Raw genomic sequence first — 25,893 nt, forward strand, 5'->3', positions numbered from 1 at the left:
GACACAGCTCTCCACTCCCCCATCAACCAGGAACCAAACCATCAGAGAGTTTAATTTATTTAAACTTTCTTTGTTTACCTTGGATATGTTATCAGTTTGTTACATAGACTTCTATGACCAATACTAAAAGTACAGGCTTTATCAATCCAATTGTTGGTGAACAAAAGCTGATTCTTTTTATTTGCTGGAACCAAAAATGAGCATATTAAACTCTATTTTAACAGTCTGAACTCCCATTTTTCCCCCTGAGGAATTTACCAAACTGGCAGTTGCATTTATTGTCTACTAAATATATGCAATTTGAACTGCAAAATAATAAGCATACCAATATACTTGGATTCTTAACAGTTTCAAGAGAAAGCTTCTCACAGGAAAATTGTCTGCTAAGTTATAAGATATCCCATACACTGTTGAAATACAGTTTGGTGACCATTTAGTTCCATTTGATTTTTACATGCTTCCAAGGATTCTTTTGACAGAAATACCCATGGTTCCAATTTCCAAAGACCGTGTACAGTTAATTATCTTACCATGAAGGTGCAAATAATCTTTTACTTCTGATAGCAAATACCAGATGAAAACCCCAAACCAGTTGCCTAAAATGGGTTTTTATCCTTGAGACTTATTTTTTTCTCACCAATTCTATTGGGAAGACTTCATTTTTTAGCTGTATCAATAGAATTTTGCACCAGATGAAAGATGTTTGTCTCTGTTAGTTTCATGCATTCCATGGAGGTGAAATTGCTGGCACCTGCTGAGTGAGACTTTTCTGGTCTGTGCTCTAATATTTTTTTCTAGTGCATGATCATTTATCCAGATTTTTGAGATCTAAAGCAAGGTATTCTTTGATCTTGAACTTAATCTGAACTTCCTAATGGTTTAAGGTTAAGATTAAGGTAAAGCTCAGCCCTCTAAACCTTCAGGAAGTAATCCTGTTGGTAGTTTAATTTTCTTCATAAGGAAAACATTTTTCTTATTTTAACTATTTTATTATTTGAAGATACATTATTTTGCTTCTGCCTTTCTAGAATGTTTGGTATAATTGAATCTCTTTTCATGGACTCTGGGTGCTCAGTAAAGCATCATCTCTTAGAGCTTTTTTGAGATAGTTAGGGCTATATAGTTGTCTCCTAAATTGTCACAAACTACTGCTTTTTGAGCCCTGAAGTGTTTAATTCTATTTAATGTTGCTTTCTCATTTGTTGCTTTCATGGTAGTACCTTGTCACAATGCCTGGTGAATAGTAGGTGTTCATTAAATATTAAATGAATAAACGATTGTCACTTTCTACTTCTATTGTAGCACATCTGGTTGCATGCATACAGTTACATTTCTTTTTTCTACTTGTCTACTTGTAAGTTGTTCAGGTTTTAGAAATCTAATAGCCGTATATATGACAAATTGATGTGTAAGTCCAAGATTTAACAGTATATGAATGAGGACTTAATTTGCCTGAAGACTAAAAAGTCATCAAGGGCTTGAACTTTGTGACATCTGTTTTGACTGCCAAGAGGTCACTTTGAAATTGCTTCCTGATTTGGAACTGATCTCTCAATCCACAAGACTGTGAAGTAGTTGAATTCCGGATAGGTGAGGTATTTTGTATTTAGTTTTCCTTCAGATGGTCATTACTAGCACCTAGGAGGACTGCCAGAAGCACAATATATAAAAATCACTAAGCCATTACAATGTTTGTGCTTATTTTAATTAGATTTCTTCTAGAATTTTTTAAGCTGTCCAGGGAGAAATGTATCCCTTGTGAATATAATGTCTATTATGTAAAACTTAAGTGCATCTGAGGGTTTGGAAAGTGTAAAATTTACACTTAGGGCCCTGTTTGGTCAATGTGATGAGATTTCAGATCAATTATAGAGGGGAGAAAGAACCAAATACATTGTTTTTAAGAAGACTTAAAAGATATTTTTTTTTCCTTGCTGCCAAATGGTCGACAGTTTGCTTTTTTTGAATTCAGCTGCACTTTTAGAGTTTGTTGGTCAGATCCACTTCTCCCACTTATTGTGTCCTGGCTGGAAGTGTTGGGAGGACAAGAAAATTTCTCATTAGTGACATGTAGTGACACTTCACTTTATTGTGCACGGATGATTTTCTGACAGAGATAGATGACATGGTTCAAGTTTCCAAGAAAATGTTATTCCATCATGGAATGGAGAAGTTCTGAACCAATCTTTCCGGTTTACAAACAGGCTGTAGGTGTGCCACATTTGACAAACTGATACTGAAACATGGGAGCCTTGAAACTGAAGATGCTTCCTTGTTTATTTTTGGATGTAAAGGTTATAGGTAACTGAATGCATTAACAATATCATGATCTCTACTTGTGAATACCACGTTCGTTACTTAGTGAAACACATATGATAATGTGGTCCTGGGTGCAACCTCTTCATTATTTTGAATTTTTTGATGCTGGATTGTTATTTTGCCATCAAAATGTATTTTTCTGGAGCAGAAAAGACAAAATAATTTTCTCTATATTCTTTAACACCAGCATCTTCTCAGTTTGATTCTTCAAATTGGTGTGTAGTAGTTAGAGAAAGGCATACTCCTAAGTGGTTAGGAGCATCCCTTGGTTACCCCCCTCACCCTCAGGAGCAGGCTAATTCTCCTGACTCCCCTGCCAGCCGTGCCCAGTTTCTGTTTGGAAATAAAAATCAGGAAATGAAGATTTAGGCTAAGCCTAACAGTTGATTCTGTCCTTCTAGCCTCATGGTCATGTGACCTAAGTTGGGCCAATCAGAAAGCTTCTTAGGACTCCTAACTCAAATTCTGAGATGTAGCAGCTCAGAGTGAGAGTTGGTGGGGTATTAGGGTGTGAGGCCAGAAATTGTTGCTGCCAGTTTTAGCTGCTAAGCATGAAGCCAGCCTACAAATGAAGTGAGCCCTCAAAAAACGTAGTGCTAAAAGAATCGCAAAGAAATGTAAGCAGCATTCTAAGCCTTTGAATTAAACTATCCCTGAAGCCTACCTTATTTCTAGACTACCCAGTATCATTACCCAATATTTTGATCTTATTGTTCAAGATCACTGAGTTGAGCTTCCCATTGCAATCAAAAGATACTAACTGGTAAAGCTACACAATCAGCCTTTTTTTTTTTTTTTTTTTTTTTGATCACTTGGTGCTACTATAAAACTGTAAACTGTACAAATAAAGTATAAGATCAAGGTGGTTAGTTGTGATGGAATCTCTAGTCAACACTGTGCTGGTAGATGATTAACAGCCTCCTGGGGCATGAGTGGAGGCTGGTGTGTAACATTTAAGGATTTGATTTTCAGGGTATAAACATTTTCACCATGTACAATGTAAAGATATAAATGTGATGCTTAATGTGGAATTTGGAAGAGATACTAACAACTGAATCTCACAAGCCTATAATAGTACCAGCATACCACTACCTCTATCCCCCCAAAAAGCTGCTGTTTTACATGTGAGAAAACTAGGGTCCAAAGAAGTTGAGAGGCTTTCCTGATATGACATGGAGAAAGACCTTGAGTCAAAATGCCTGTCCCCTAATTTCTGAAGTCTTGTTCTTAATAAGCTGATGATCTGGTTTGTATATGTTTACACATGTAGCTTCTAATGCAAGTACATGTATTCCTTTTAAACAGAAAGGCCCCTGGTTGTCTGCTTAAGACCAGAAAACTATCTAAACTTACACAAAATTAATAGCTCAGACTTTGCTGTCCATTTGATGAAGAAAAATTCCATTGTATCATAATGGAAGTGGCTACTACTCAGTTTACACGATCTCCTCAGAAGGAGCAGGGAAGGAATCTTCTTTCCATTTTATATATGAGGAAATTAAGGTTCAAAGAGGTAGAACTTGTCCAAGGACACATCTCATGGATAGTAAGGGGTGGAGTGGGAATTTGACTCCAGGCTGGTCTGACTTCAAACATCATTTAGACTACCCCACACCTGATGTATTGTTCTGGAGAGATCATGTTCTGGAGAGATAATGCTCATGGGCTTTGGGAGATTTTCTATAATTTAGGGAACACTTACAGGGAACAAATTACAATACCAAACAAAAATACAGATGGAAGCAAGTGTTTAAACAGGGCATGAACAGCATTAACGGCCCCCTTTGGGGTTCTGGTCATAGTTCTTCTAAATATCCCTGCCATGCAACCCATCATGTCATCCTTGAGATTTGGTAGACCTAACTTGTGAGGAGTCATATGAGAAGACCCATGTCTTGTCTCAAAGGCCTTTCTATAAAAGGGAATGAGAAATATTCATTCACTTCTAGAAATGGAGTAATTGGTAGGTAGTTAAAATCTAAAAAGCAAAATGATTGCTTATTATAGATGTCAATAATTATAGTTAATAAAGAGGCCAGTTAAGGAAAAGAATGCTCTGTTTGATCATCTCATCCCTCTTTTATCAAATAGATATCACTCATATGATTCCCATGGCTTCTCAATGTGTTCTATTTGCATTATTCGCAGTGACTCTGCAGCTTTCAATAATGTGGTATGAATTATTTAAGTGGGATGATTAGCATAATCTGTACTGCACCCTTAAGAATACAGGGGCAATTAAATACTGAGCTTGACCTACTGACCTCTTTTGTAGGGCAGAGAAGGATCCACACACCAGAGGTGATCCCAAAAATCAATTCTGTTCATTCTTCCTCTCTCTCCCCGCCTCCTGCCCTCCCCTTAGCTCTTTCTCCACATTGTACACACCCAGTTTTTATCCTTCAAAACTGGTGGAAGACTGACTAACTTTGTTTCAGTCTATATGGCATTTAGACAGTCTGAATGAACATTGAAAATGCTAGTTAGTTAGATGTTGTCTCCAAGTATCTAAGCATCTGGATGTTTAGTGTGGTATAGACAAATTAACCAAGTTTATCCACTGTGCCTCTAGCTCTTCTTGGAGTCAAATGACAAATGGCTATAGGTAAGGGGGAAAAAAACAATAGAAAACAATTAGTTCTGTTACAATCACACTGTGGAATGTCAGACAGCTATACCCAAGGTGTTTGAAAATTGTGGTCCAATTTGCTCTAATACTTATGATAATTCTTACCCACTCATTCCCGTGTTGGATTCTCAAAATTTGCAGATAAACTACATAGGAGGCACTCAAGGCCATCTCAGTATTTCAAACAGCCAAATAGAAGTAGTATCCTTCTTGGTACAGGCTAACATACCAAATTTCTCTTGGTTAGGAAATGGATACTGAATGAATGCAGTTTGGTAAACAAAACCTTTTATATGTAGATACTTTGGAGACCTTTTCAAAGGAGAGGCGGGCTTAATGTGGGAGCTTTTCACCAAGAAATTTTCACAAGCTGTCCCTAACAGTTCATGAGTTATCCTCCAGGCACGTGAGTAAGGGCCATGCAGTGGTGAGCTGTAGACAGCGCTCATGGTACTTCTACTCTGGTGGGGAAGGAGAGAACAAATAAATTGTACAAATTGGATGAGTTACCAAAAGAACTTGGAATAACCATTTCTGCTTCTAACCAAAAGGCATTTGAACACAGAGGAGCTGTGATTTTTATAGGAACCAAGAAAGCAACATACCTATAGGTAGAAAAATACATGTTTTATCAAACCAGTTTAGATATCCTCTATCATTCATGTCTTTGAGTTAAAATGTTTGAAGTCTCAGTAAAAGATGCTATCTGCTCAGAGAACACATGAAGTCAGAACCTTTAGAATTTTGCTCCAGTCTGTTAGACTAGCAGCCAGTCACCTAGAACCTCTGTAGACTCGGGGCCTGGGACAGAATCCCTGGAAGTGCTGCAGGAGGGCCTTAGGAAGGATCCCGAAATGCACACTGCCAAATAAGGGCACTCCGGAAGGATCCTGAGGATTGAAATCTGGAGGCTGCCAGGCTGAAGAGTTGCCAACAGGAAGGAGGAGGTCTTTCGAGGGGGGGCAAAGTGGCCCCACTGCTGAATTCCAGTACGGAAGCCTGCCTTCCCCAGCCACAGGCAACCAGGCCGGTTACACCTCCTTTGGACCTGGCTGCAGAGAAGCACCAGTCTCCCTACTGAATGTTAGTGAGAGTGAGGCTGAGTTTATGAGATTTGCCTAAGGCCACAGAATCCATCCATGTCACACCTGGGATTAAGATTCAAATCTTTCTGCCTTCCAGAAAGACAACTACTGTCGCTCCCAATCATGTCCTATTTTTAAGTTCATTAGTTAACCTCTGGGTACTTCGCCAGTACGTCAAAGCATTTTAAATGGACAAGTCTAAAGTGTTCGTCCTCTGGTTGCCCGCCTCCTCTCTGAGCCCCTGTGAAGCTCCTGCGCTTCATACAGAGGCAGGCTGCTCATCAACAAGTTTCCCTGGGAGGTGGGAAGCCTCTCTCCTCTGATCAGAACATGCCTGTCACAGAGCGCCGGCGGCTACTGAACGGTGCCTTCTCGAAAGGGCCGCTGCCCTAGCCTGGGAGTCCAAAAATCTGTCTTTTGGCAGAAGCTTAACTGTTTGGCTGCTGCTTCGGAAGGTCCATGCTGGTACCTCCCAGGAAGAGAGAACCCAGCTGGGAAGCTGCCAGTTGCAGGCAATCTTCTCCTTCATTTCAACTCAACAAATATTTAATGCATTCCTGCTGAGGGGTCCAGTCCTGTGGAGTCTGCAGCCCTCTGGGGGTCTACAATCATGATAGGGAGTCCAGACACGAAAGCAGGAGGCAGCCAGATGATACATGGAAGCTCCACATAATTAAGAGCTCGGCAGTGATGGCTGCAGGAATTAAGGGATCGTTCAGGCCTCTTGATGTAGCACTGCTCTCACAAAAAAAAAAAAAAAAAAAAAAGACCACTGGCAGCAGTTAATAGAAACCAAAGAAATTCTCCCTACCCTGTCAGGGTTCTTTCTGTCACTTAAGGACATAAGCAAAGTATAAGACAACATATGACCTCTGCTGAAGGGAGACCTCATAAGAAGAATAGGACACCTCTGATGTCAGAGATTCGTTTTGAGATAGTATCATGGAGGCACTAAGCTGATATGTATCCCTCTGGGGTCAGAGCAAAGCCAAGGGAGGCCCCAGCAGTCCTGGCCACTGTTAATAAACCCTCCCATTCTGAACTCCTGGCTTCAATTTGCTTCTTGCTTGTTCTGGGAGTCGCATGGTTTTGTTGATACTTTTCAGCATTTGCAAGCACTCTCAGGATTCCTGGCTCTCTAGCATGGGCTTAGGTGGCAGTGGATTCCTGAGAAGGCTGGTTGCCGTACATGATTGCTCATTGGTGGTACAACAGCCTAGTGGAAACTTCTGGCTCTGTGAAATCCTAATTGCGCATATCATAAAGTAGGATTAGGAGCTATGAGAACACAAAGTGATATGTTGGGTTTGAGTTTATGTTGTGTGAAACTTGCTTTTTCACACTTTTGATATGCTCTCTCACTTCCTAGAAGAGACTTCCTGAGCTAGGTGATTGGCTTTTAGAAGAAGTCTCCCAACTCTAAATAATCATTAGTAATATAACTTACTGGATGTCTTTCCACCCTTATAAAACTAATTCCCATGGAGGCACTGAAAAAAATGTGAGTTCTTTCTCATTGTGTCTTGAACAAACTTGCACAAACTAAGTTCTCAATAAATAGCTGTTAAAGGGATTATATTAGTTTGCTATGGCTGCCATAACAATTTACCACAGGCTAGGTAGTTGCAACAACAGAAATTTATTTTATCACGACTCTGGAAGCTAAAAGTCCAAGATAAGGTGCTAGCAGGTTTGGCTTCTCCTGAGGCCTCTGTCCTTGGCTTGCGGATGGCTGCCTTTTCACTGTGTCCTCTATATGCCCATCTTAGGGGTAGGGGTGTTCATGGGTGTATGCACACACACCACCTTTCTCTTCCCATAAAGAACCCATAAGATTGGATTAGGGCCTACCCTAATGGCCTCATTTTAACTTAATCAGCTCTTTAAGGGCCCTATTTCCAATTAAAGCCACATTCTATGGTACTGAAGGTTAGAACTTCAACATAGGAATTCGAGGGAGACACAATTCAGACAGCAAGGATGAACGCCATAAACAGGATGAAGTATATCACAGAAAATTGGTTCATGTTAAAGGGGAGAAATTTGAGAATAATGTCTGTAAATACTACATTAAAGGGAGTTAAAGTTATTCCTTATGATAATCCTGCTCTGCCTCAAATGCTCCCTTGAGCAGAGAGAGAACATGGCATTACAGCCAGCAGGCCAGGAGTGGTGGGCCCGCCAAGGCTAGGTAATAGATTATTTTTCTAAGTTGGGACTAATCTATTTTCTAGCCCCAGTTCTTTAACAAGGAGGTTGGAATCATTGAGTCCCTCTGTGATTCTGTGAAAAGTGGAACCAGAATGGAAATACTCCTCTGGTTATTCTGTTAGACTAAGAGAAAAACCTTCAGTGATTGCCTTCCCAAAGGCTTATGGAGAGATATCAGGAACCCAGTCTACCCTGTCTTTTCCTCAGTGGGATTCCCGTTATGTGCAAGTCAGAGTCCTGGAGAAGCAGAAGTCTGCCTCAGGATTTGTCCTAAATAGCAACTTTGAAGCAACTTTAAGCAACTTCCTAAATAGGGAAAAGCCTGCGAATGTTCCAGATGTCCATCCAGGTGACTGGGAACACTCTTTGCTGCCTTCCATTCATCTCTGCCTATGTTGGTGATGCTTGATTTTGGGGCCTATGGTGGTTGAGGCAGCAGGAAAGGCCTTAGTTCCTACCACCATAGTGATTATTAAACTTTAGTCCCACTTCCAACCATGCCCCAAAAGCTCGAAGTTCGTAACTGGTAAAACAATAGGAGGAATCACTTTCCATCCTATTCCACCGACGCTTCCTATGCTTTTCTTGTTCAAGTGTTTCACTGGGACATTGTCTTGACCAATGAAATGACAAACTAGAAACACGTGGGATTTTCTTCCTATTTCAGTGTAGTCCTCCAGCAAAATACAATAAGTAATTTTTTATAACCCTTTCCTTCCCTTGTTTTCTCCTGGAAACAGTTGTTCCCATGTGTCAGAAATTGCTAAGAGGCTCCGGGAGTACAGTCCCAGGACGGTGAACAGATACAAGGGCTTCTAAAACCTTTCATTAGTGAGGCGTGCTGGTGCCGACGTCTTGCTCACCATATGCCACAGGCACGTCGTAGCAGCCTTTGTTGGATTTGCGGATGTTCTCCCATTTTCATTTCCCTGGGAAATCACTTCTCTGAATCAACAATGACTTTCCAAATCTATATCTTTGCCTTTCCAGTTAGTGCCTTCTCTTCATTTAGTCAATCACATAGGGTTACAGAAATAGGGATGCAGAAACGTTTGCAAATAATTGTGATTTCAGAAATTCAAGGCCATTTGCATTTCACTCTGAGACAGCAGCTTCTGAAAGAGGCTGAATAAAGCTTGAGGAATCTTATACACCCCCACCTGACAGAATGCCTCTCCTCTCTGCTCTTGGATTGTGCAGTCAATTGACACTTTGTTGACTCTACTTCCCTTCAATCTCCCTTTCTATATAACTTCAATTCTCCCTCTGCTAGGATTTCCCGTTTCTACTCCCAGTGGCTTTATACCTCAGCTCAGCCAATCTTTGAGAAACAATGTCGTGCATCTCTCTCATTTCTTTTCCATTCCTTGTCCTACTTGATCCCTATCTTACCTGTGCAAACACAATTGGGATAGTGCCATGATAAGAACCACCCTTTAGTCTCCATTACTGGGCCTGGGGATTCACAAAAGGTACCTGATAAAGTACAAACAGAAGTTGATTCTGTGTCCTTATCCTTAATCTTGGAGAAAAAAAGCACAATCTTGATTTTTCTCTTAGTGAAAAAAAGCATCCCTAACCTGTTTCTTAATTCCCTTTTGATGATGTCTACTTCCACCCCCATACTCTGACCTCATCAACCCTCTTGACCTCTTTCACTTCTTCCACCTACTGAGCACCAGCCACACAGCTTCCTTTAGACCCTGCAGACACGTCAAGCTCTCTCCCACCTCAAAACCTTAGCACTTGATTCTTCTTTCTGGCACACTCCTTCCCAGTGGCTGTGTTGTATCCTCCTCACCAATCTGAAAAGTTCAACATGAGTTCACATGTTACCTCCTTGAAGAAATCCTCTCCAATCACCCTAGGTGCAACGATTTCCCCATCTCCACCCTGTCCCTCTCTTTTTTCATTGTGATATTCTACTTTCTCCTTAACTTTGCTGTATTTGCTGTCATGGCCTCTTTTTTTTCCTCCAGCTTCTTTTCCTGTGCCTGTCATGGATGAGATACTCAACAAGTATTTGTCGAATGAATAGATTTAGAAGAGGAGTGTTAGGAAGGATGGGCTGGAGAGGAAAAATCCATGAATGATCCATAAAAGGGCATCTGAAGAAATTGCCTTCTTGGTTTAGAGTTTAGCACTGAAGTTTGTAGTTCTTCAGAAGTGACCAATCATGATCTTTCCCTGAGAGGTGGTATTTTCATAGCCAAACTACTTCAGACATCCCCTCCACACAGGTGATGCTCAGTGATGCCCACCACTTGATCACAGCATCTTCTCTCCTCTCTAGATTCTATCACCTCAGATTCAACATATTGCAAACATTATCATTATTTCTGGCCTAGCAGCTCCATTTACCTTCTCAACTACCTTGTCATTACCTCTCACTGCCCATCTTCTCATCTCACCAGAAGAGAAAAAGCAAGATCTCACCAACACTCCACCACCTTTTGTCCCTCATTCTCAACAAATCAGAAAGGCTTTATTTTACTTTAAATTAAACAGACTCATATTCATTGAGCACCTGCAGTTATTCCTAGCAACTCTGCTAAGCCTATAAACAGGACTTCCCTCCCACTCTGGAATCTAGTCTCCCTTTTGTGTTTTAATCAAATGACTAAACAACAAAGGAACCCTGCTCTCTGGGGCCAAGCCCTCTTCACATGGAGTTCCCCTTTCTTCAGTGACAATGTCCTAGCCATATCTTACATATTGTTGCCAAACTCATCATCCGAAGCAGCAATCAATTATTCTCCCTCCCCTTCAGGAATCTGAACTAACTCTGTTTGGGATCTAGAGTTCTTTTATGCTGAGCTTTTGAAACTTCTTTAATAATCTATCACTCAAATTTATTTCTACATTTCTCAAAGAATTCTTTCTCAGCCAAGCCATTTGCTTCACTGTCCCTTTAAACTTCATTTTTTTTTAAGATTTTATTTATTTATTCATGAGAGACAGAAAGAGAAAGAGAGAGAGAGGCAGAGACACAGGCAGAGGGAGAAGCAGGCTCTATGCAGGGAGCCTGACGTGGGACTTGATCCTGGGACTCCAGGATCACGCCCTGGGCTGAAGGCAGTGCTAAACCACTGAGCCACCTGGGCTGCCCTTTAAACTTCATTCTTATTCCTATAATACTTAGCATAGAATTTATATTTGGATGAAACCTTAAAAATCATTTGGCCCAACTATTTCATAGTATCAAAAACAAAATGAGTTCACAGGTTTTGAGTCAGAAAACTACCCATCCAAACATTACTCCCTGCTTTGAAGACTCTTTACCTAGCACATTTTCACTTGTGCTTGCTAAGTATATGTCCACATGGCTAGGGTGTTAGCAACTACTATCAGAGCCCAAATAAAATTCTCAACACAAGTGAGGACTGAAGAGGGAGGTTTTCTCCAGTGAACTGGGGAAGGAAGTAGGTTAAAGTGAGTCATGTTGGTAGATTTGAGTACCTCTGCTTTCCTGCTCACCTGCATTTGCCATGTGGATCATTAGATTAGGACACATTCTGAGCCACCAAATCTTTAGCAATCCAAATCCTTGAACTCGTCTTAACACTGAAGGAAAAAAAAGCAAACATGCACACGTGGTTGCTTTTCTCTTTCAGCATAAGGCCTGCATGTACGCTTACTGGGGGGGGATAGCTGAGACTGGAGTTGAGAAGTCCAATAATTGCCAACTAATGGTACCTCAGTGGTATTTCCAATATGCCAGTTACTGTTTAATGTCTCCTCACATGAAACCTGATCAAAAAGCTTTAAAGCTGCTGGGCCCCTACCATTTGCAGGAGAAAACCTGGAGACCCAGGGCCTGAGAAAATGGGGCAGTGGGAGCACATTGACTGGCTGGGCAAGACCTCATTTAATAAAAAGACAAAGAAGAGGGACCATCCTCAAAATGCACTGTGTTGAGAGACCATGATTCATAAATGGTGTGTAAGGTAACTATTTGAACTGACAAAAAGGCTAGCAAAAAAATAAATAAAAGAAAGCAGGCTTTTCTTTTTCTTCTCTGTGTTTGAAACCTTCCCATTAAGAGAACACAATATGCAACTGCAAACATGGATCAGCCTCATTAGGGAGAAAGAAAATTGTTTGAAATAAACCTCAAAGAGAAAGAAAAAAGCTGTCATTTTCTTTAAGGACACTATTATGTTCTTATTGACAAGACAAAAGAGTAATAAAGTTAGAGCAACTATAAGCTTGATAGTTTGGTTGGAGGAAAATAGAAAAACGTTCGCTATTAAAAAAGAAAAAAAAGTGGATGTTTTAATCCGCCTCTACTGAAGCAATGACTACTGACCTTATCCCTCATTGAGAGCATTCTTGAGTCTGTTCCAGGGGCAAAATTCTTACCTCAGTGATACAATGTAGGAATTTTAAAACTAGAATAGAGCTTGAATAATCATTATGTTGTAATATGTTATAATTGAAAGAACTGTCTAAAGCAGTTCAGTAACCTGTCCATGCGACTTGCCTGTATTCAGCCAGCTTTTAGATTTCAAGGTTAAATTCTAGAAATCAGTAAACTTACATAAATTCTTCAGATACAGAATGTATTTATGCTGTCTTACTGGGAAAGTATCATGCTGTAAAGAACTCATGGAGTATATTTTGAAATCAATCCATAAGTCAGGGGTTCTGGAGAACTGAGGGTCCCAGCGTTCTCTTCCTTATCTGGATGAGGCATTGGGCAGTAGAAGTGGTATCAGGAGAGCCCCCATCCTTCCCCACTGCTCAGCAATAGTCAACACCTTCTACCTATAAACCCTCCTGGATGCATCAGAAGCAATGCCTCTCTGACCCCTTTTATGAAAAGAATGAAACAAGATGACCCTGCTAGCCCTGAGCAAGTTGTGAGACACTGCAGCTCTGCACAGAGAAGCCAGACACCTTGGAAGTGACAAGCTCTCCCTTGTAATATATAGTAGGAGTTCAGCAAAAGAAAATGCAATAATTTCTTAAGTACTTTGGGCCATTTTCTTCTCCTGCTTCCCTCCCAGAGAAGTCTGGACACCTTTTTATTTGGAAAGGTGCATTGTGACATTTTCTATCATTCCCTCCACCTATTAATAGCTCTGGCTGCCCCAGGTGCTCATTTTCAAGACGCCCTCAGAGAAGGGGGACTTCTGGCAGCCGCTCTGCAGCTGACAGCTTTGGGGAAATGGCAGGTTTTAATTGATGTATTGTGGGCACCGTGCTTTCTCTATCTCTCTCTCTTTACAAAAATGTGATGGGTTTAGTATCCTCCTAGGACCTATAGATTTTAATATGTCAATTGTTCCCCTGTTATTGGAACCTGTGTGTTTGTGACTGACTGATGGTCTTCTAGGTACCTTTCTGTCTCTGTGTGACACCGTACACAGTGTCAACATCACCTTTCTCTCTCTGAATAACCTCTCCAGACAGGAAACAGCCAGCAGACCCTGTATAGATCCTCATCAGAACAGCAAGTCGTACAAATACTTCTCAAATTAGCTACCTGCCATGGGGTAATAACTACAGTGAAATGAGATTGGAAAGCAAGACTAAAAAGCAGGAATGTGAAGTACCAAGATTTTACATTTTAAAATCACCCTGGCAGCAGGTCTCTGGCTCCCATTGAGGGAGACCACAGTCCCCACCCAGGCCAGCAGTTCCACGGGCACTGGCTGCAGGAGCCATCCTGTAAAATCCTGGCTTGTTGCCAGCTCTGTGAAGTCATCAGGGTATTTCCCAAGAGTCTCTGAGGTGCCACCTCTGCCATTATTCTGCCCAGTGGAGCCACTGCCTCTGTCCACTTCTGTGCAGAGTTCCATCTTAAACCTGAAACTCTTCTCCCAATATGAAGTTTGTGTGTGTGTGTGTGTGTGTGTGTGTGTGTGTGTGTGTTGTTGGACAGGGAAGGAGTGTCTCAGTTGCTTATTTCCTCAGTTTCCCTCAGCATTCTAATAGACCTTTAAAAAAACTGTTTCATGAGGTATAACTCACATACCATAAAATGTATCCATTAAAAGTCTACAGTTCTGACTTTTTTTTTTTATCAAATACCTGGAGTTCTACGTCCATCAACATCCTCCACTTTAAGAACATTTCCAGTATCCAGAAATGCCCTATTGCCCATTTGCTGCTAATCTCTGCCCTACTCCCAGCCCTAAGTGACCAATGATCTACTTTTGGTCTGCATAAGACATTTTCTGGGCATTTCTTACCAGGGGAATTAGAAAACATGTAGCCTGATGTTTTTAAAATTTATCCTCTTGTCACATGTATCTGTAATTTGTTCCTTTTTTATTGCTGAAGAGTACTGATACGGATATACCACATTTTCTTTACCCACCAAATGATGGACGTCTGCATTTTTTTCCCAGTTTAGGGCTATTATGATCTTAACACTTACATAACTTTCTTTGCATGGACATATGTTTGTAAGTTCTTAACTGCCACCTATTAGGTGCTAGCCTGCCCCTCAAATTATGCTAATCTCTTTCAATGCATTATTTTGAGACTTTACAACTGGTGAGACTGGAATTTTAATTAGAAAAACAAGGCTTATAAGGAAACAATTCATTTGAGGCTGTGTTTCTGGGGCCGAAATTCCAGCCCAGGGGCTTTACCCTATGCCAGGTAGTCTCAGTAACAGAAAAGCAGGTGTTTGTGGCAAGCTCCCCCAGTAAGCTCCATTGGCTCCCCACCCCTAGCCATAACAAACGTCCCTGGTGTGGCCACTTTAAATGGATTTGAGGTTTACTAATCTGCCCTAGGATTCTTTCATGTAGAAATATTCTCTTCTAAATTACAGCAGCCCCAGAGGTCACTTCCGACCCAATTTTCACATTGATACATAGGTCAGTGCAAATGTATTAATTATCTGCTTTATACTTAGCACCAGGGTAGGCACTGTAAGGATGCAAACAACCATGGTCCCCTGAGGACAGTGCGATGGAAAGACAAGACTCACACACACACACACACACACACACACACACACACACACACACACACACGTCTAAATTACGTAGCACTGGCTACAAGTGTCCTGAGAGCTTTAATTATTTAAAAGCCTGTGCTAATACCTGCCCCGCTTAAAATTCACATGGCACCTGCCTATTTCCTTTTGAGTTACATAGACACTGTGGAGCTAAATTACTAATATAGAGAGCCAGACTCTACACAATTAAGGAGCTATTGAGAAGATAGTCTGTGGAAACATAGAAGTGTTAACATCATTTAAGGCAGTTTATTTTTCATGTTTCCCAGGTAGCAATTGAGTAATCTAGTTTTCTCCAGAAATAAAGATATGTGTCTCTGAAATCTTGAAGAGGCAGCTACAGTGTTCTAGGTACCGAGCGCAAGGCTCCTCAAAGGGGAGCAAAATAGAGTTCCCTGACCTAGGGCTTTCACTCTTGGGGATGAGATGAATGCTCTGCACTGAATGTGTGTGTCCTGTGAAATCCAGATGTTGAAGACCGGATCCCCAGTGTGATGATATTTGGAGGTGAGGTCTTGGTGAGGCCATTAGGTTTGGATGAGGTCATGAGTATGGAGATCCCATGATGGGATTAGTGCACTGAGACCAGACCTCAGCTCTCTCTCCACTACACGAGGACACAGTGAGAGGGTCTTCATCCACAAAGCCTTAGAACACAACCATGCTGATACCCTGACCTCACGCTTCTAGCCTCCAGAACTCTAGGAAATAAATGTTGGTTGTTCAAGCTAACCCGTTTATGGTATTTGTTACGGCAGTCAAAGCTAACCAAGACAGTGGATAACAAACAAATAATTAAATCATTGAAGTTGTAGAAAAAGCTACAAAACAAGAGTATTCTGGAGGACTCTGATAAGTCTGTTACGGGCAGGAGGCAGTGGTCTCATGCCCAGATATGCATCAAAACAAACCCAAAACATAACCAAGGAAAACGAAAAGTCAAAACACAACCCCTCAAGCCAATGTGTAGAGGAAGAATTAGCAGGGGGCAAGTGATATATCCCAGTGACTTAGATAGAATATGAGGCTGGCAGGAGAGATGGAGAGAAAAGATACATTTAAAAAGGTAAAGCCCTTCCTTCTGTGTCTTTTTTAAATATTCTGCAAATCTTCCGTAAAGATTGGCAATTTCTCTATCAAGCCTAGGTAACCTAATATATCAATTCTCCATTTTCCCTGCCCAACTTAGTGATAACATATCTTCCATTAACCTATGCTGAAAGAGCCATTTCTATTCTAAGAATCTATTTATGTTCTCCTATAACTTTCTTAAAGATATGCCTCTGGGCTGTAATACCTCAAGCTTATACCCAGCTGAAATGTGAATGCTTTTGCCAAATTTTAGTAACATCTATTGGGCCTTTTCTGAGTCATTTGATCATGGGAGCCTGGGGATGACTTTCCTGTGCAGTAAGAAAAATACTCTGCCTTTCATTTGAGGGAACTAAAGTTAAATTTGTTTTCAGGTTACTTGCCATCAATTTGGCCTTCATTGTCAACAGTATCCTATGACTTTTATCTTCAATTATTTCATGAAATATCAAAACAACAAGTAACCCCAGTTCTGACATTTCTTTTAGTGAGTGTATACTTCTGTCCTTGTCTCTGCTTTTTATAACTTCAAGTGAGACACTACCTTTATTTCAGCTCCTTTCTGAATATTTTCAATTCTTTCCACAATTTTTTATGAAGCTTCTTTAATTCTTGTTACTTTCCAGTTGTCAGAAACCTTTAGTTATGTGATCATTTCTACTTTAAAAATTTCTAACATAAAAGTCTAGTTTTACCTTTTATAATCTTCACATCTTATCAAACTGGCTTTTTGAAAATGTGCTACCTTGTACTACCTCTTACTGAAAAATTAGTTGTTCATTTTCCTTCCAGTTGTCATCACTGACAAAAGTAATTCCCATTGGTCTGTCTCCTGTTTTTCTTTAATTCTCTTCTCTCATAAAAAGGATATATAAGAGCTGCCTGGGTGGCTCAGTTGTTTAGCGCTGCCTTCGGCCCAGGGCCTGATCTTGGGGACCCGCGATCAGTCCCAGGTTGGGCTCCCTATGTGGAACCTACTCCTCCCCCTGCCTATGTCTCTGCCTCTCTCTCTCTCTCTCTCTCTCTCTCTCTTTCTCTCTCTCTCCATGAATAAATAAATAAAATCTTTTTTAAAAAGTGTAAATAAAATCTCCCCTACCCCACACTGAGGTTAAATTATTTTATGATATGTATTGAAAAGCTTTTGTAATTCCACTAAGTTTCACTGACCTCTATTCAAGGTGTTGATGTGTGAAGAAATTTCCATCTGTAAAGGCTGCTGGATTTTCATTTAAAAAGAACAATTCGTGTGTTTGTATATGTATCTTCATTTTTTTTTAAAGGAACCAAACAATGATAGTGATTTCACTACATATCTATTGGAATAATTGGGTATCACTTTTACTGGAACACTAGAGAAACTGAGTCAGAAGTGAAAACAACACTATTTAGGACAAACACCATGCAAGGCATTATACTAAGGACTAACAGAAGTAAAGTGATAAATAAGACAGGAGTCCTGCCTCTAAAAGACTTAACCTTGACAAGGTTAGGGGAAAAAGGATGTTCCTGTACCCATAATAAGACGAGATTAAGGAAGTCAGAGTTCAAGGGAAAGAGAGCTTATGGGCTGAGTAGTTCCTGGAATGCTGTGCTGAATCCTTGACCCACATCTCCCTTTTTTGAAGAAGGAAATTTGGGGAGGAACTTGAGATCTAGAACTGGCTTGATCCCTACTACATTGCCATTCAGATGAAATCAACATTATAATAACCTCTCCTTTGATTTGATCGGGTGTATTAGACTTTGTCAAAAGTAATGGAGATTATTTTTTTAAGCTGAAAAGGCATACAGGGGCTAATTGCAGTATTGGCTCATTATTTGGGAGGGAAGTTATTAGCTTACCTGGAGAATTCTAACAAAGGAAAAAGAGAACCAAGTGGCAAGTTGAATTAAATGGCAAACTGGGTATCAAGCCCCTAGCAGAGGAAGTGGCCAGAATAGAAGCTCAGTGAATACAATTTTCTGTCCTTCTTCCCCTGCTCCCATTCCACAATGATTTAGTCCTATGCTTTTGTTTGTCTCAGTTGGTGTTGATATAAACATGTGAGTTAGAGTGTTGTGGGCTCCAAGGTCACTCACAGTTAGGGTGTCCGATTCTCAGAGTTGCCATGTTTATTACCCTTGAACTTGATGTACTGAAGAATTCAGGATGAGAGATTGCCTTTATGATCCTGCAATGGTCCTTTTCTTTTGACCTGAACTTTTTCTGAAGTTTTGAGCCTGATTATAAAGGGGCGGAGTCCAAATGTGGTACATGCCTGCTGGGATGATTGATAAACCACAGAGGCGGTTTATCAAAAATGAAATACATTTAAAATACACTAAAAAAAAATACACTATAACATAGTAATACACCTATAGTTTGATCCTCTCTCTAGACCTTTGGGAGCTTCTTAAAATATTAAACTGAGGGCTTCTTTTTAAAAATATTTTATTTATTTATTCATAAGAGACAGAGAGAGAGAGACAGAGACAGAGACACAGGCAGAGGGAGCCTGAGGTGGGACTCAGTCCCGGGTCTCCAGGATCATGCCCTGTGCTGAAGGCAGCGCTAAACCGCTGAACCAAATGGGCTACCCTGGGGGCTTCTTTTTTAAGTAAAAATTATGTGGGTGGCTGATTAAGCATTATGGTGGATTCTAACTCCCTCCCCCCACCGCAAAATATGTCTGCACTGATATTTTGTTTTCAGAAGGGAGATACAATTCCTCCTTTGGTAGTACAGCTCCTTAGAAAGTTTCTGTTAACTTAAGATACAACATTTTTAGATGCAATTATATCCTATTTCACTAGTGTATCAGGAAATATGCCTTCAGAAAGTCTTGGAGAAAATTTATAGGATAAGGCCATAGCATGTAACATTATATGGAAACTTGACTTGAATATGTTATGAGGAAAGGCTTCTCTAAAGAAGTGAAGTGACTTATAGAAGGTAACCAGAGGAAGAAGTAGGGGGCAGGGAGGGAAAGAAATTGTTTGTGTGGACTGAGTGGGAAAATAGTATATTCCAGAAACTGGAAGAAAAAGAGGGCTGCTGAAGCAGAAAGAGAGAGCAGGAGAGAGGTGTGAAACATGATGAGAAGTGGACAGGGGAGATCCTACAAGAGTTCCTAGGCTGTCTAAAAGGGGTGTATAAACTCTATCCTCAGAAAAATGGAAGTCAGATTTTTAAGACGAGGTCTAATGATCAGATTTGTTTTTAAAATATCATTTTGTCTGCCATGCAGATGAAGGATTAGAGGAGCAAGAGTGATATTGAGAGAACCAATGGGAAGTAGTCAAATTGGGTAAGATGCCATGATGGTGAAAACATCATGATGATTTGTCCTTTTCTCTCAGAAGCTTACAATCTAGTAAGGGAGTGGACATACATACGCAGAACTATTACAGTGCAGTATGTGATATGCTATGAAATTCAGCAAGGTAAAGTAAGAAAAGGAAGAGGTCACTTTTAGCAGAATCAGGGAAATATCTTCTTACATGTTGAGCAGGATCCAAAGTCCCAAGTGTCCTGAGACTTGTCCATCTTTGGTTTTTGCTTGATTGTTATTTTTTAGTTACAGCTGTTGTCAGGATAAGAAAATATTTTAAAAACAGCATTTCTACCTCTTCTGGTTTTGTTTCTGCTACATATGCACAAGCATGTTATATTCAGGTTCACATTATCTTTGTCAGGCATTGTAGAAAGCAGTTTTTAAAATTAATTTCCTTTTAGGAAGTATTAAGTGATATCCCCATTTCTTGCCCCAAGTCATCTGTCAGTATAGTTGAGAAGAGCTTAGAGATAAATCTCTTTTTGAACATACTGCTGCTGAGTCAACAACTGGAATGCATGGGCCCACACTAATGTCTGTGCAAATGAACAAAGACATGATACCTTTATCATAAGAAATCTAGAAGGGATTGCAATGAGAAAGACTTCCACATGGTTCCCCTATAGCTCTTGGGGCCCCTTCTTGAAACATCCTTCTGAAACACAACTGTAAGCATTTTTCACTGTCCACACTTACATATGGCTCAATTTTAATAGGATGACCTATCAACTGCAGTGATTTCCTGTAATGGAAAAGCTATTGAGCCCCACTGTGAATCTCTTTTGAAGAGAAATAGGCTGGGCTATACTGATATCATGAGAAACAAAATGCTAGTTGGCCACGTAAAGACACATTGGGCAAGCATTAGCTCATGATTTCACATTGGTTAAACTCTCAGCTCCATCTTTTTGTGAGCTTGGGGAAGTCATTGACACTCTCTAAGTGTCTTTGGAAAAATAAGATAGTTAGGCCAGCTGATCACTCAGGTGCTTTGCAAACTTAGTTCCAAATGTAGATTTCCATCCAAGAGAGCTGTGAACTGATTTTTCAGAAGGTTCTTTAGCCTCAGGATAATTATAAGTATTTAGTTATATGGGTCTATACACAAGAGATTGTCTCCTTCATACTGATGTCAGAAAAGAAAAAAAAAAAGCTCCTTTAGAACTCTATTTGAAAAAAGCTATTTTGGGCCAAGAGAATGAGAGGCTGGCTATTTGACTATGAATTTTGAATGTCCTGATTGTTTCCAAGATAGAAGAAATGGCATATCTGGCCTAAAAAATAGTCTCCTATATGCTTGCATTCTTAGACTACAGCCAGAAAATTCTATTCCATTTAAGATGATCCAACGTAAGGACACTGACAAATATGAAGCAAAGGTGATAAAGATGAAGAAAAATGTGACCATTGCCATATAAGGAAAAGTTGTTAAAAACTAGCTTGGCTTGGTCTTTACAAGACTTAAGGACACATTACAGCTGTCTCAAATATTGTGAAGAACTATCAGCAGAAGAGAAATGAGACTTCTCCTGGCTCTGCCTTTCCTGATAGACCTGGGGTAAATCGATTGAAATTGCAGGAAGCTTAATTTGTGCTCACTGTAGAGATGAAACTTTGGACAATAGCATCTAAACAAGAATGGAATGAAACCTAGTCTCTCTTGTGTGTGGAGTAATCAGGAAGAGACTGACTCATAATGATAGTGAAGCAATGATGGAAGTGTTTTTGCATGCATTACCACAATATTCAGAGCAATCCTTTGAGGTTGACTTCATTATCATTCCTGTAGTACAGATAAAGAAACCAAGGTACAGTATGGTTAAGCCACTTGCCTCAAATCGCCCAATGAGTAGCTGATAGAGCTGGGATTTGAACCCACTTGATCCAGTTACAGACTCTGCAGGCTTTTCTTTTTTTTTTTAATTTTTTATTTATTTACTCATAGAGACACAAAGAGAGAATGAGAGGCAGAGACACAGGCAGAGGGAGAAGCAGGCTCCATGCAGAGAGCCTGACGTGGGACTCGATCCTGGGTCTCCAGGATCACGCCCTGGGCTGCAGGCGGCACTAAACCGCTGTGCCACGGGGGCTGCCCCAGACTCTGCAGGCTTAACTGTGCTGCTATATTGCCTCTAGGCATCACATAGACATGCCATGGGTGGGATTTCTGCCCAGAGTTTCAAGGGTGGTCTTTGAAGATTCCACTAATAGTAGTGCATTTTGTGGTGCCTCAGACAGGCAGATATGTGGTGGTGCAAAACACACAGTTCCTATCCATGTGTCTAGTTGGTCATTCTGCTGTAGTGATGCACAGGCATCCAGTTGCCTTCCCTACACCATCTGGCATTGGGGTTCATTGTTTCTTGGGAGTATTTTTTTGTCTGAGATACTGATGTCATCTGTTTAATCCATTTCAGCAGCTATGCCATGCCATCTTTAAAAATAAAATCATGAAAAATATTCAAAAACATTGCAAGAACAAAAAGCTCTGCTTTCTGAGTATAAGGGCTACAACTAGATCTTTCTTCCAAACATGATGGATAGCTTTTTGTTGTCTTCTCCATCAGAAATAGCACCTTGTGTGAATGTTTGAGAGCGATCTTGACTCAATCAGCCCCTTGCCCATTAGGAAACACAATGAGAGATGGAAAGTGCTTTCCAGTACAGGGAAAGAGAATCTCTTTAGAACCTGATAAGATCTATCTAAAGGTAACTGACCAAGAAGGAGCGCTGACCCCATTTCATATACAGGTGCTTTAAAATAATTTGACAACAGGTAGTTAAAATGTAAGTATGCTGTTCTGTCAATCACACTCCGTCCTTCTGGATTTTAACGCTTGTTTTACTTGAGGGAAGATGATATTTGAACATTTTATGGCATCCATCAACAAAAATGTGCACATGGTTTCAAATAAGGGTTTTCAGCCTTCTGAAACCAATTACTTCTGCCTAAGTGGAAATGCCAAAGCAGCGATGTGTCAGCAACTAAGAGAATAATTTAGAATAATAATAATAAATACACACAACAATGCTGTGAAACAACAGAAATTGTACACACACACACGCGCACACACACACATATGCACAAACCTTTTAAAGAGGTATTTCCAAAAGTCTGTGTCAAACAATGTTAAGCCAGAGCGATGCAGAAATGTCAGACACATTACATGGGCAGGACGTGCAGTTGGCATTTGGCTGCCAGCGGGGGAGGCGTCCTCCCGCAACTAATTCCTCAGGAACCTCATGCTGAGTGTGTCTACAGGGAAGGGAGAAAAAAAGGGAGGAGGGGAGAGCAGATATTGCCTATTATGTTCTTCCTTCGCAGCTGGAGAAGGCCTCAGCTGCATCGGGCTGGGACCGCTGGTGATTTTCTGTAGTTAGAGGGGATCACAAAAGGAAGAGCTTCCCTTTGTCAGCCTATGCCCAATGGTGAGCCAGCCTCTCCTGGTCATCCGTGTGGCCGGCACCACTGAACACGAGCCAAGCCGCCTCTCAGGGAGACTCGCCTCTCCTCAGCCTGTGAGTTTTCTCCATGGGAAGGTTGTGATGGAGTCTCGGGGTAAGGATGACCCAGGTGCATGCAGCTGGGGCTTCAGGAGGACTTTTCCTAACTGACAGAGTAGGTGGAGCATTGACTTGGACCCTTAGATGAGGATCTCGGAAGAGGTGGAGGACTTGGCAGGGACACTGGTTTTACTCCGCAGCTCCTGGAACAGCCAGGAATTCTTGTCACCGAGTGTAATTTCTAATTCCTAGCAGGCTGTCGATCTCAAAGATTTTTCTGCTACCTTCATGATGGCTGCCAGGTATATCACCAGAAAAAAATATTCCGTGAAAATAGTTTTAAGAGGGGATTTATTAACTGTAAACATCTGTTAAGTCAAGCATCTTGTGTCTGTTGCTGAAATACTCTTTCAAGTTACTCTCTGTACATCTGTCATGTTTTTTCACCCTTCAGAGACCTATTTGTAGTAGTTCTCTGTGCACTGATCGGTTTTACCCTTGATTGTGGTTCTGTGTTAAGACGTTTTTTAAAATAGGCAAAAGGAAGAGTGGAGAGATGATTCATTCTATTAATTGAACTTCAAAACGTGGCTTATTCTTGTGACCTGTATCTGATATTTAGTATGCTGAACAGATTTTTAAGAAACTCCTGGTGTCTTTGTTGCAGGTGGCTGGGTTTGTTGACAAATCTTCAGGTGCACCATTTGCCTTCAAAGGGCATGCTGCTGTCACAGCAATCTAAATGAAGTAATAATAATCTCTTGCATTTTAGGGTAACTTATGTTTTACAAAGTGCTTTTACTTGTATTATGATGAGAGTCTTGGAATTGATCTCATTTTATCACATCAAGGCTTTGTGATAGGTATTAATATTTTCAAAAGGCCCACTTTTTAAATGAGGAAACCAATGACAAAGTACTCATCCAAGGTCATCAACTAGGAAGTGAACAAGTTGGTACTTTAACCCAATCCATGTCTCTAGCTTTTGTTTTCTTGTGTGTATGACCTAGCGGTAGTATAGACACAACCACTTGAGAACAGTTTCCTACTTGCATATTGTTTATTATGTATTTGTGTATATTTGCCATTTGCCTTTTCTTTTCTTTTTTTTTTTTTTTCGCCTATTTCCTTTTTGTTCTTCAGGCCATGGTACAGTTGTGAAATAGAACAAGTTCAAAATGAACACACCCCACCTTTCTACTATACATGAACACATTCTTGGGCCCCTAGATGTAGGAGTCTTGAGATGATGTGACTTCCCTCTCATTTAAGAAGAAAACCATCAATAAACCTGAAAAAAGGTTAATATTATCTCTTGTGAGTCTAGACAAAACCAAGGGATTATTCTATAATGGTGTAATTCCACTTGGATTTATTTGAGTAGTAGGGATCGGGGGAGCCAAGGGAAAGATTCCAGCATCCTTATCACATATCAATTACCTCAGCTTTTGAGAACAAGCAAGTGTGTTCCCAGAAGCCATGGAGGGAAGATGCCCTCATGAAGAGCCTGTGGCATCTGTCTCTTCAGGCAACAGACAACCTTAGCACTCCCTCAGGAATCGACCAGAGACTTTGAGAACAAAACATATGTCATTCCGAAACTAGGAGCAAATGTCAAAGGCTAGTTAGATAAGCTTCAAATGACTGAGAAGAATACAATCCTCTCTTCCCAATACCACCCCTCTTTTTCCCCAACCAAGGCCTTTCCTCCCAAAATCCACATTCAATGCCCAGCTGCATGTGTCCATTGGTTTCTTATGAGAACACAGACATGGAGCGAGCTTCAACTGTCATAACACAGACTCCCATCAAAACATGGGAGGTATCTCTTTTCAGGTTCACGTAGTATGCTTGGCACTCTTTTCTTCCGTACCTTTCTTTCTGCTTCAGAATGAGAGCAAGGGATTTTCTGTGAGATTAATTCCTTTGCTGAGACAATTTTCATATTCTCAAGCCTTTTTTTAAGATTATTTAGCAATGTTCTGGTTACTTTCTAGAAAAGATAAATGTCCTCCCACCTCAGCCATGGTCTACTTTTGTGATTTCATCAGACCACATGGACAGAAGTGATGCAGATTATCACTAGAGTTTGCATTGTGGGGGCTCTGGTTTAGTCATTATTTTTTGAAGTTATTCTGAAAATCTCTTGAGAAATAGGTGGAGGGTGGATTCATAAAATCTTGAAATGTCAGAGCTGGAAGGCAATGTAAATTACATGTGGTTCAATTGTCTCATTATAATGATGAGAAATTTAGTCCCAGGGTTGAGGATTGTCCCAGTTTATCATGATAATGACATGTTACATATTTCCTATTTGTCCTTCATGTTGCCCTGAACCATTTAAGACCTTGCTCTCTATCCTGACAAATGACCGTGGGGGTCATATCAATGGATGCTCTGTCCTCTAGCTGCCAACTAGCTTACTCAATGACAGGAGATCAGAGGGCAGAGAAGAGGAGGCTAGGGCACCTCTTACCAGCTTCCTTCTTGTCCTGGTGCCAGATGCTGGCTATTTGCTTGTCCCAGAGACACATGCTTTCTCAGGTGGCCTTTTCCAGACAGTTTTTATCTTTCTGGGTTCCTCCAGTCACTCTATCTCCTTGCCCCTACAGAGCTACTAATGGCAACAATTTCTCTCTTTTGCTAGCCCTAGAGCATCGTGCCCTTCCTTCTAGTTTCTCAAACCCTGACCCCAACTTTTTAAAAAGTGCCCTTAATAAACTCTCCTCACATTACGCAGTTTGGGTGCCATCTGCTTCT

General features: G+C 40.7%; 1 protein-coding gene across 17 annotated transcripts in view; it reads left to right on the forward strand.

The window, feature by feature from the left end:
• Nucleotides 1-25,893, forward strand: part of TENM2 (teneurin transmembrane protein 2) — a 3,550,639-nt gene that overhangs the window by 3,044,892 nt on the left and 479,854 nt on the right. The window contains exon 1 of one of the 17 annotated variants that reach the window (XM_041750489.1): nt 22,988-23,148. The exons of the other annotated variants lie outside the window; for them this stretch is intronic. The gene's annotated coding sequence lies outside the window, so the exon portion shown is untranslated. Of the gene's footprint in view, nt 1-22,987; nt 23,149-25,893 lie in introns of those variants that run through there. 17 annotated transcript variants of the gene reach the window in all.

This window comes from Vulpes lagopus, chromosome 3 (assembly GCF_018345385.1).
Source record: "Vulpes lagopus strain Blue_001 chromosome 3, ASM1834538v1, whole genome shotgun sequence".
Classification (NCBI taxonomy): Eukaryota; Metazoa; Chordata; class Mammalia; order Carnivora; family Canidae; genus Vulpes; species Vulpes lagopus.